The sequence below is a fragment of the Myotis myotis genome, unplaced genomic scaffold, assembly GCF_014108235.1.
Source record: "Myotis myotis isolate mMyoMyo1 unplaced genomic scaffold, mMyoMyo1.p scaffold_m19_p_5, whole genome shotgun sequence".
NCBI lineage: Eukaryota > Metazoa > Chordata > Mammalia > Chiroptera > Vespertilionidae > Myotis > Myotis myotis.
Window position 1 is genome coordinate 95,833,973 of NW_023416357.1, and position 12,156 is coordinate 95,846,128.

The following is a 12,156-nucleotide window of genomic DNA, read 5'->3' on the forward strand; positions in this document are numbered from 1 at the left end:
CAATCAATGATTCTCTCTCATCGTTGATGTTTCTATCTCTCTCCCCCCACCGCCTCTCCCTTGCTCTCTGATGTCAATAAAAATATATAACATTAAAATAAAATACTAAAAACAGTGGGAAATTTTTTATAAAATCTTGATGAAGAGAAAATATTAAGAACTCTCTAAAATTCAGAATTCATGTGTTGAATAAAGGTATATTTGAACAAATAAAATAAGTAGTTTCTGCCTTTAAAAATCGAACGGCCATTCCTATAAACATAGAAATTCTATAAATCAGTAAGAAAAAGACCAACAACTCAGTAGAAAAATGGATCATCTGTTCTTCATTTAAAAATATAATATGTATGGCTCTTAAACACCACATATAATATGCTTGGTAAATTAAAACTATAATAACATATTTTAATTTTTAATTGACCAAAATAAAAGTGTTTGATAACAATTGAGGTTGTGGAGAAACAGTGGTATTTAGTTAAATATCTCTCATAATTTCTGATGGGAAGATAAATTGATAAACTATGAAGGGCAATTTGGCACAAATTTCTTTAAATTAATACATGTAATCTTGCAAAATGATTACCACGATAAGTTAATTACCACACCCATCATTTCACATAATTGAAATTGCATGTGTGTCTGTGTTTGATGAAAACATTTAAGATCTATTTACTCTATTATCAATTTCAAGTATACAATACAGCATTATTAACTATAGTCACCATGCTGTACATTAGATCCCAAGGGCTCATTAATCTTTTTTTTTTTTTAATATGCAATGCTTCACGAATTTGTGCATCATCCTTGCACATGGGCCATGCTAATCTTCTCTATATTTTTCCAATTTTAGTATGTAGATATTATGTAGATAGATATAGATATAGATCAGATTTTCTTTATCCATCCACTCACCAATGGACACTTAGGTTATTTCCATGTCTTGGCTATTGTAAATAATGCTGCAATGAACATGAAGCATTTCTTCAATAGTGATTTTATTTCCTTCAGCTCTCTACCCAGAAGTGCAATTGGTGGATCATATGGTAGCTCTACTTTTAATTTTTTGAGGACCTTCCATATTGTTTTTCATAGTGACTGTACCAATTTATATTTCTACCAATGGTGGTATACACTTTTAAAATGTAATAAGCACATACTATGTGACCCAGAAATTTCACTGCAAAAAGGTATTCTACAGACATACTTGAACTTGTGTAAAAATGCTATAAATACAGATTATTTGTGATATTGCATGCAATAGTGAAACTGTGTGGATAGCCTTATAAATAAGTGATCAGTAAGATAGATTGTGGTACATCTTTAAAATGGAATAGTGCTTTCATAGCAATATAGAACAGTCTCCAAGATATATTGTTAAAATGGACCAGAAAGGGGAAGGTGAGGGTAGGTACAGAATGGTGACTGTAGTAAGCTCGTGTTGCTGCAGGGATGGGGGGGGAGAGGAATAGAGTTTAAATGCATAGAATATATCTGGGAGGACATACAAGAAACCAATACTAATAGTTCATTGCTGAGGCTGTAGATCCTTATGAATGTTATAGCATGTGCATGCATTACCTATCCCGTTTTTTAAAAATGTAAAAGGTAGTGCAATTGCCATTTCTGGGTCATTTAAACAGGGATGACTATTTTAGCAGATTTTTACAGAGAATACTCAAGCATCGGTAGAGTGGTCCAATTAGATTCCCTTATAGCTCAGGCATTCTAGGAATTTTCTAAAATACATCAGCATTAGCTCATTTCATTGCAGTGAAGATGACAAAAGTATTTTGATTAGATTTGCAGACATATAACATCCTTTGACCTTGGAGTCCCCAGTCTATTCGCACACAGCAGAAGGGAGGCCCTTGGGGTCAGCCAGCCTCCTGCCATGGCCTTTGGAACAGGCCGACCTCTCTCCACACAGCACTGGGTGACCACCCAACCCCCAGGGGCCATCACACACACAGGAACAGAGAACAGAATGTGGTTCTTAATATAAATGAAATTTGGAGCTATTTTCAAAGCTAGAACACATTCAGATCATAATGTGAAGGCATTTTTAGCTTCCAAATGGTAACTGACATTTGAGGGTTTACTATTTGCCAAGCCTTTACATGCAATATCTCTTCTAATCCTCGCCATGACTATGTGAGACAGCTCCCGTCATTATTTCCATTCACAGGTGAGGAGACTGAGGCTCTGGGATGTTGGTCCAAGGTCACAATGTGAAACTCAAAGCCAGGCAGCCTGACTCCTCTGTCCACCCTACACTGCTATTTAAATCACCAAGTCTTGCCCCTCATGCTCGGCACCCATGAATTATACTTTTTGGTACTTTCTTCTAGAACAAACGATAGTGGAGTAGACAGAATACTGACCTCCCAAACATGTCCACGTCCTAATTCCCAGAACCTGTGACTATGTTATGTCACATGGCAAAGAGGAATTAAGGTACCAGATGGAATTCAGGGGATTGTGTGAGGGGGGGATATCTTAGATTATCAAGGTGAGCCCAGTGTCATCACCAGGGTCCTTAATGTGGGCAAAGATGCAGAAGAGAAGGTCAGGGTGAGTTGATGAGAAAAACACCAATGCCCGTTGCCAGATGTGAAGATGGAGGAAGGGGCCATGAGCCAAGGGATGCAGTCGGCTTCTAGAAGGTGGAAAAGACAGAAAAACTGATTCTTCCCTAGAGCAGTGGTCGGCAAACTGCGGCTTTTGAGCCACATGCGGCTCTTTGGCCCCTTGAGTGTGGCTCTTCCACAAAATACCACGTGGGGGGGGGAAATATAGTGTGATTAAAACTTCGTGGCCCATGCACAGAAGTTGGGATTTTGTGGAAGAGCCACACTCAAGGGGCCAAAGAGCCGCATGTGGCTCACGAGCAGCAGTTTGCCGACCACTGCCCTAGAGCCTCTGGAAGGCAGCCCTGCTGGCACCTTCACTTTAGCCCACGGAGGCTTTCTCAAACTTCTGACCCTCAGAACTGCATGATAATAAATGTGTGTTTTTCTCCCATAAGTTTATGGTAATTCATTGCACCAGCCATAGAAAGCTAAACATGACTAGTGCTATAGAGAAAAACGTGGGGAACCCTCAAAAGATTATGGGTGACTTAATAGACATCTCTGTGAATAAGAGAAGTGATTACATGATAGTGACCATCTCCATAAAGAATAGACAGGAAGTTGAGCTTGGACCCATTAAGAACTTGAGGTTGGACAAAGGTCTAGATATGTGTTGTCTAACAGAACTTTCTGGAATGATGGGGATATTCTACATCTGCACTGTTCAATGTTGTGGCTACTGACCACTTGAAATGTGGTTGCTCTCTCATCTTCACCATCACCTGGCAACCAGTAGGTCCTCAAAATAAGTGTTTTAATAGAACTGAGCCTATGTAAACCTGAATAGCTTTAAATGCTTAATGTTGCATCTGTGGTTTTAGGTACTATCTGTTCTGAGAATACTTGTGCTGCTGAAAAAGACAGTTTCCTGTAGCTAAAAGAGGCTGAATCCCAAGGGGCTGGGTGATTCAAAGACACCTGGAAACGTTCCTTCTGCTCTTATACCAGTTCCACTTCAAAAGTTACCTCTCCCACAAGCCCATACAACAAAAAGTTTTATTCCACAATTACCAAAGAAGATTACTAAATACCTACTATGTGCCAGGCATTTGGCTAGGGGCTGTAGATGCAGAGAGCAATTAAAGGTTGTCTTACAGAGAGAGATTAGAGTTCATTTGGGCTGCTGTAACAAAATACCATAAACTAGGTGGCACAAGCAAGAAATATTTGTTTCTCACCATTTTGGAAACTGGAAAGTTCAAGGTCACAGTGCCAGCAGATCCAGGGTCTGGTGAGGGACTCTTCTTTGTTTGCATGAAGCTGTATTCTCACTTGTCCCACTTGTCCTCACATGGGAGAGAGAGAGGGAGCTAGGTATCTTCCTCTTCTTATAAGGGCACTAATCCCATCATGGGGGCTCCATCCTCATGACCTAATCACCTCCCAAAGGTCCCACTTCCCAATTAGGGCTTCATTAGGGGATGGAAACACAAGCTTTCAGGCCCCAGCACAGGTAACCCCAGCCCTTGGCAAACTCACAGTGTCATCCAGACGAGTAAGACCTCCCACCCCTTCTGATGAGAGAGCAGGTTAAAAGCATGCCCTAAGTTCCAACTGTGCCACTCAGCGGAAACACTGTGTCTTGGTGGGGAGGCCCCAGGCTCCCCCTTTCCAAGTCCATGTTTTCCTCGGACATAACTTCCTTCTCTGCCCGCCCTCTGAGCCAGTCACTAAGAGGAAGGACTTGTTAAGGCCACAGTTCTTTTGACCAGCTCCACAGATCACTGCCAACCTCAGCTCAGTGTTCTGATGTGCGTGGGCCCCCTCCTTCTCCCCATAAAGCCTCTGAAAGTTAATTCTGGGCAGTTAATTCTGGTCAGTCCTCAGTCATTTTCAATCTTGGAAACCTCCAAAAATAACCTCTAATGCATATTTCAGGTTAGACTTGCTTACTTTCTCTCTCTCCGAAGGCAGAGCTAATTTCCCCAGAGGGGGAAGGAAAGCACAGGCTGCTGCAGAAAAAAAGAATAATCAGCTTCAGTTTCTCCCTTGATTGCCCGTTGGAAGATACCTCCTGGCACCATGTCCCATTGCGCTGAGGCCCAGCGAGCAGGCCCTTTCTTCTCCATGGGCAACCCATTCCAACACACCCAAGACGAAGTCCGGCAGATGCCTGATTCTGGACACAGACTCCCAGCTCCTCTCAGCTTATAAGGAGTGAGGCAGGAGTCAGCAGCTGAATGCCAGTCTTGGTCCTTTCTCAATAGCCATGTGGGGGTTGGGGAGATTACTGTGGTTTAAACTCCAAAGTGGGGAAGGACCCTGGTAGATCTGGTGTCTACAGAGCTAAGGCCAAGGATGGAGTGATGCCAGGTTGGTCTTGGGCACAGTATTTGCGAAGAGATATATGATTTAGATGTACTACTACCACAGAAGCTCAACTATATTCAACCAGAATGGTAAAAAACAGAAACAGAAACATTTGAATTCTGCATCCATTGCTTCTAGCAATCTGTGAATCACCTTAGGCTGAAAGAGCTGTAAGCCCAGGCATCCTTCTGCTAATGGGGTCATCTGGGTAAGGACGGCCCTGCCAATGCCCCCAGGTCCTCTCTGCCTGAGGCCTGGAAACCTCATGCTTCTTGGATCTGAAAGTGTTGCGTGACTCTGGAACCTCAAAAACGAGATGCAGAAAAAGATGGTGGCAGAGTATCCGGCTGTGATTGTCACCTTAGAGCAGGGGTTCTCAACCTGTGGGTCGCGACCCCTTTGGCAGTCGAACGACCCTTTCACAGGGGTCGCCTAAGACCATCCTGCATATCAGATATTTACATTATGATTCATAACAGTAGCAACATTACAGTTATGAAGTAGCAACAAAAATAATGTTATGGTTGGGTCACAACATGAGGAACTGTATTTAAAGGGCCAGAAGGTTGAGAACCACTGCCTTAGAGTGTCGTAAAGACCTGGGTAGGGGGTAGTCTCTGTCTCCCTCTCCCAACTGCAGGACATCAAGAAGCTAAACTCAACATCCAGGACATTCCTAAAGAGGGGATTCGGTGACCTAGACAGGCCTGGACAGATCACGGCCTTTGAGTCAGCCTAAGCCACCACAATGCTTTTCCCTGCTCAGCCTCCTGAATTCACAAAGGCACCCTCAATTGCTGAGGCCAGATGCCAGGGTACTCAGCAAAAGCAACAGGTTAGGAGGCTGGAACTGCTTCTGTGAGGGGGCGGGGAGCTTGGCGCAGGGCTGGGTGGGTTGGGGACTTGGACATTTGAAGCCACCAGGATCTGGAGCTGTCTTTCTTTTTTCTAGAGACGTTCTGGAAGGCGTGACCTCTGAGAAGAAGAAGCATTCCAGGACCTTAGGGATAGGAGCAAAACCCAGAGCAGCCTGGCCCTAAATGGATTTTTCCTTTCTGAATTCATATTGTTCAATGCACACTCTGGGCCTGGCACTGTGCTGGTCACATCCACATGTGTTGATTCCATTTGGGAGGTATGAATAGTCCGCTTTTGGCGAAACCTTGTAAGTTAAGAAGGTTTTATATTTTTAGTCCTCATTTACATATGAAGAAAATTAGTCTCAGAAGATCCAGATGACCTGTCCAAGGTTACCTAGGTAACATGTGAGAAGACAGCATTTGAATCTACACCCAAAGTTGAATGAACTCTTTTCACTACGCTGCTCCAGAAGAGATGGAATTCCAAGGAAAGTCAAGCACCATTCTTGATGTGGAGCAGAGAGCAATTTCCTTTCCAGTTCTGCTAGTCACTGCCCAGTGTCAACGGAGGCATTTGCTTTCTCCCTCTTGTCTCTTCCCTGCCTGAAAACCTTATTTGCATGTGGTCTGAAACAGTGCGTTTGGCTCATTCTTTCAGGAAACAGTGGAGGGTGGAGAGACTAGCTTTTTCTGGATTCTGCCAATGCCTAGGTTAAAATTTTTTCTGCAGTAATAGGCTGTCAGGATGAATCTTGTTTGATTCTTTTTCCCCTCCAGGACAGGTGGTGTCTGTTCCACCTGCTCTGTTTTTTCCAGACAACTTCCTCTTGGAGAAGGGATAGCACATATGTTTGTCTAGTGCTTCTTCCCCTCCTTTGCCCATGACAGACATTTCTAATCAATCTTGGCATTTCATCTCACTGATCCTAGCCTCCGCGTCAATCTTTTCTATTCAGTTAAGTTCTAGGCATCTGCTACCAAGCCAAGGAAATCTACTTTTCATCCTTTTTCTATAGCAAGACTCCATCAAATTGAGTTTCCCAACCAATCTTTTGCACTGGGAGGATGATATCAACTCTCTCCCCATTCATCTCCTGAATGCAAGGCTTATTTCAGAAAAGTCACTTCCTATTAGAGACTCTTCGTGTGGAGTGCACTGTTAAACCACTTAATCTGACCATCGTTAATTAAATATGAGCAGGATTGGTCCCAATGTGAATTCACAACAAGTCCATTCTATGTGGCTTTGCCTAAATGTTTGAATTTCCTTTGAAAATGCGAGAATTTCAAAACATCTCAGGAAATATAAGGTGATTTTCAAGAGCACTTTATAATCCAGGGTACCAATGATGGGTTAAACTTAAAGTAGGAGTGAGCCTGACTCTCCCCACCAAGCAGGTCTGCACTGAGCATCAGGAAGTTGCGTGATGCAGCAAGTTCCACATGAGCTCCAAACTCAAGGGCAGAAGTGGCTGCATTATTTATAGTTTGTGCTCAGTGTTCCTCACAGGCAGATGCACTGTTCACGGTGACCCGTATGGGGGCTCCCTGCCTCCTCTCCCAAGTGAGTTAAGTAAACAAAACCCCAATGATCAGGACTTGTCACTGCTGCTTAAATAAAACCAAGAAGCCAGAGTTCCTGGAGGCGGAGATCACAGACTCAAAAAATGTTGTGATAAGTCTCCGAGTCATCAAAGCCCACTTGACATTGAGGGCGCCATGACAAAAACAGCAGAAAAAGAAAGCGACTCCTCTTCCATGTGTGTTCTGCTCAGTAAATGTTGTGCCGATCTTTCTCTTCTTTGCCCCTAGGGAGTTCTGATCAAACTGTCATTTGCATATGGCCTAGGTTGAGCCACATCTGCTCAAATTAAGGAGAAACTCTCTTCAAGGGGAAATCATCCCTTTCATAAATGGGAGCCTACTTGATATGCAAATGCTGCTTCGGTCCTAACTTAAGAATTCTTCTGACTCATATGAAATTTAGCCTGTTCCTCCCTGTGGCATGTGTACCAACACTCGCACTTCTGTGCCCCGAGTAGACATCACTAATCAATCGTGACTCTGATTCTGGGTTGGGAAGCAGCCTCAGATTTGCCGTCCACCTGGTGCTCCAGGAAGCTACCATCAGCCCGTGAGAGTTGGCTCTCGCTCAGCTTTTATCTGAGATAAAAGCTGCTGCCATTCTGCCACTTGGAAATTACTCATGTGGATGCCAGGGGCTCCACTTTGACTGGTATGGATGACATGAAAGCCTTCTTCCCACTTCCACCCTCATTTATCAAAGTCCGTGGCTGTGCCTCAATACCAAGCACCATACAAGGCCTGTCAGTAGCAGGGCCCAGTAATCCCTGCTTTTTCCCAATTTATCCTTAATCTATCCAGCCTCCTCCTATTCTATTGACAAGATCTCCCTTGTCCCTAGACTTGGCACTTTCCCATTTTCTTCTGGTCCCTTCGAATCAGACCCCTCGCAAATCAAACCCTGGTTGCCTTGTCCTAACCCCCTTGGGGAAAAAAAGCACAAGATTCTGACAAAGACAGCCCATTCTAAAATTATAGTAACAAGAATTGAACTTCTCATCTTTGCAAAGCATCTTCACATCCCTGATCTCAGTTAATAGTCTAAATAATTTAGGGAAGCAAGAATTTAAAGACCACGAATTTTGACATCAAACAGGAATAGGTCCAAACCTGGGCTCCACTGATTACCAGCTGGGGAACCTTTGGCACAGCACTCCGCCCATCTGAGCTTCAGTTTCCTCATCTGGAGAGCGTGGCGGTGGCTACCTCATAGGTTTGTAAAGACTTGCCTTGCACACAGACCAGCATCCACCTAAGACCAGGGGGAAGGCCTCAGGCAGAGCTGCAAGCTCTCTGCAGACTGAAGCTGTTGGCAGAAGCAGTGCGCACTAGGGTGGAGATGGGCAGAGTACCAAAGCTTCTGCCACAGATGCAGAAAATAGAGGCCGGGGAGTCAGGGGGAAAACCTACCCTCATACAAAGACTGAATGGCAGTGCAGAGTGAAAGAAAGGGTATTGTTCCAAGTTCAAACTGTAGCTGCACCCCTTGCTCGGGGGTGAAATGAGAATATCAATAACTGCCCGGTCCTGTTTTCTGTGGAGTGAATTGTATCATGTAGGTAAACCACCTCACACAGAGCTCGAAACCTGTTGATGGCAACAGTACTGCTTGGCGACCTTTCCCTTTCCTTCTGACCCCAGCATCCTGCCACTAGGACAGGTAGCCTCCCTGACAGGCTACAGTAGAACCTGATTTCCCCATCCATCCATCCACCCATCCCTTCGTCCAGTAGCTATTGAATATCCCCTAGTCCCAGGCCCTATGTAGGAGATGGAGACACACTGGTGAGAAGACATGACCTCGGCCCTTCTCCTCGACACAGATAAGCAATCGAGTGTGTGCAACAAAGGCCCGGAGGGGCAGTAGAAGCAGTTTCCACAGCAGTGCTTCTCCAACATGAATGTGCAAGTGAGACCCCAGAATATTACTAAAATACAGGTTCTGACCCAGGGTCTGGGATGCAGCCCATGATGGTACATTTCCAGCCAGCTCTCAGCTGATTCTGATGCTGTAGTTTGAGCAAAGAAACCCTACAGAACTCATTGGGGAAGCAAAGCAGGAATTAATTTGTTCTTGGAGGAAGATACTTGCTTACTCGTCAGGTTATCTCGACATTGGCCTCCTCTCCTTCTGGACGGAGGAATTTATGGACTCCATGAACTGGAAAGGGTCATTCAAGTTGATTTAATCCAGGTGTATAGGAAGGTGACTCTCTTACCATCCCCCAAAGAGAGCTGTACAGTGTCTTCATGAAGACACCAAGAGGGAGAGGACACCATGTCCTCTCTTGATAGTGTCTGAGTACTTGAATCGCCGAGAAATTTTTCCACAGTCACAATTCTTGCATGGGAGTAAGTAAAACCCTCATTTTTGTAAAACCAACACGCCTCCCCGGAAGCCTGCAGTAGTGTCTTGTTTGCACCCGTGGGACCAGAATCAAAATGCAAGCTCAGTGCCAAATGGGCATGCTGGTGAGGTTACAGCTACTGAATATGCAAGTTGGATAACGAGGTAAGCAGGCTGCACCACCCAGGTTTCTGATTCATCCCCTACCTTTTCTTCCTGAGAAACTTCTCAGTCCCTTCCCTTCTCTTTCTTTCTTTTTTAAATATATTTTTATTGATTTCAGAGAGGAAGAGAGATGAAGAAAGAGATAGAAACATCAATAATGAGAGAGAGTCATTGATTGGCTGCCTGCTGCACGCCCCCTACTGGGGATCGAGCCTGCAACCCAGGCATGTGCCCTCCTGGTTCCTAGGTCCACGCTCAACAACTGAGCCACAAGGCTGGGCCCCTTCCCTTTTCTGGAACACATCCATCACATTAAGCCTATGAGAGCCAGCAGGAAGAGCATGCAAATGGGGTTCGATTTCATTTGAATTTCCTTCAACCCAGATCTAAGACAAACAGCAACTACCAAACAGGCTGCAGAGGCCTCAAGGGTCAATCAATATTTTCAATAAGCAATGCGTGTACTTATTAAACATGTCATCATCGAAGATTATGTTGTCATTTGTGGGAGAATAGGGGTCGAGATCGAGGATTCTGTACTCAGAATAAACCCCCTCCCTTTGTATGTGCTCAAACTAGCTTAATCAAGTTTCTATTACTTCCCATAAAAGGCTCTTGATTAAAAGAGAAGTTTCCAGATGGTCCAGGCCAGCAAATGTTCCCAGCTCAAGGAATATTTGTTGAGGAATGAATGAGCAATGCTATCACCCAAACGGAGGAAATTATGTGGAATTGTTGTGTCAGCAAGACACGAAGGAGGCCTCCCGTCACCCAGCATCTCACTTTGCTAATAGCTGCCCAACCTCTGGCAAAGGGAGCTCGGCAGACTCAGCGCTGGCAAGGGACGAGCGAGGAGAATTTTCTGTTTGGAAAGAGTTCTGAGTTCAAAGATGTGAGCCTGGGTTCCAGACTCTGCCCCTCTGCCAAGGAACCGAATGCCCTTCAATAAGTCACCCAATGCTCAGTTTTTCCCATGGTAACGTCGATCTGTCGTAAAAATGGGTTGGCTGCCAGGATGGCATCTGCACCCTCTTCCCTCTCCTAACAGCATCAATATGCTTTAGGGGAAATTGGCTCCAAGCCCCAAAAAAGCATCTTTTAGTCCCCCGGCCACAGTCCCCTGTTCAGGAGTGGCCTCGGGGGATGCCGCTGAGGCACGTCTCCAGAATCTTGCATGAAATGCAGAAACAGAAATGCGCTTCTTGCCCCGTGGATATGAATGAGAAATCATGAAGCATTGTTGGCTGCAACCATATTGCCATCATGAAGGAAGCCAGCTTGAGAATGAATCTGACTTGCCAAGTAATGGGGGGGAAAGATTACAGAGAAGTTAAGCCACAGTGATGATCACACTGCATCCAAAACTGGTACATGTTTCCTCCAGATATTTCAGTCCTATGTCAAAAAGTTCCCTTTATTTGTATGCCCTTTGGGCTTGAGCGTTTGTTACTTGAAAATGAATGCATGCATCCACCAATCAATTCCCAGTACACGTGACAGCACGGTTTGTAGTGTCTGAACTGGAATCGTATGATTCGTATGAAAGTACCTTGTCAACCCTGAAATTCTGCTCATAACTCCTTCTAACAATACCAGATAATTTACCCATATCCAAGTGGGTATTGTGAATTTTCTGTCTCCCCTGTGAGAATGGAAGCTCCATCAAGGCAAGAATTATTGTTTCATTCACCAGTATAACCCGAATTCCTAGAACAATCACTGGCACATAGAAGGTGCTCAGTAAATATTTGTTGAATAGACGGATTTAATGCAAAGTGCTACAGAAAAATTAAGCAGAGTAATGGGATGGAGAGTGATGGGTTAAAAGTGGGGTTGAGCCTGGTTTAGATAGAAACCCAAGAAGGCTTCCTTGAGTAGGTGGCCTTTCAGTTAAGAGCTGCATAGTGAGAAGTGGATAGCCAATATGAAGATCTTGGGAAAGCATCCAGACCTAGGATGGCATATGCAAAGGTCCTGAGGCAGGGAAGAGATTGGTGTGCTGGAGGCCTAGTATGCCAGGGAGACTAAAGAAGGATGGTAAGAGGGAGAGTAGTGGCAGACAGGGCTGGAGAGGTATAAAGTGAGCATGAATTTTAAACCCTGCTAGTTGAATACAAATTCTTCACTGAACTACAAAGTATCATAAGCCATAAATACACTTATCAAAGTGCCTGGAATGTGAAGAGAAGGCTCTTTAATAAATACTCATGAGGTCCAATTCACTCTCTTTGCTCTAAAAGCAGTTGGCTGAGGAATCAGG

General features: G+C 44.3%; 1 non-coding gene across 1 annotated transcript; it reads right to left on the reverse strand.

The window, feature by feature from the left end:
* Nucleotides 1-767: 767 nt before the first annotated feature.
* On the reverse strand, nucleotides 768-870 carry LOC118657145. The gene has a single exon (XR_004967882.1). It is a non-coding gene; the product is annotated as a U6 spliceosomal RNA (small nuclear RNA).
* Nucleotides 871-12,156: the final 11,286 nt, after the last annotated feature.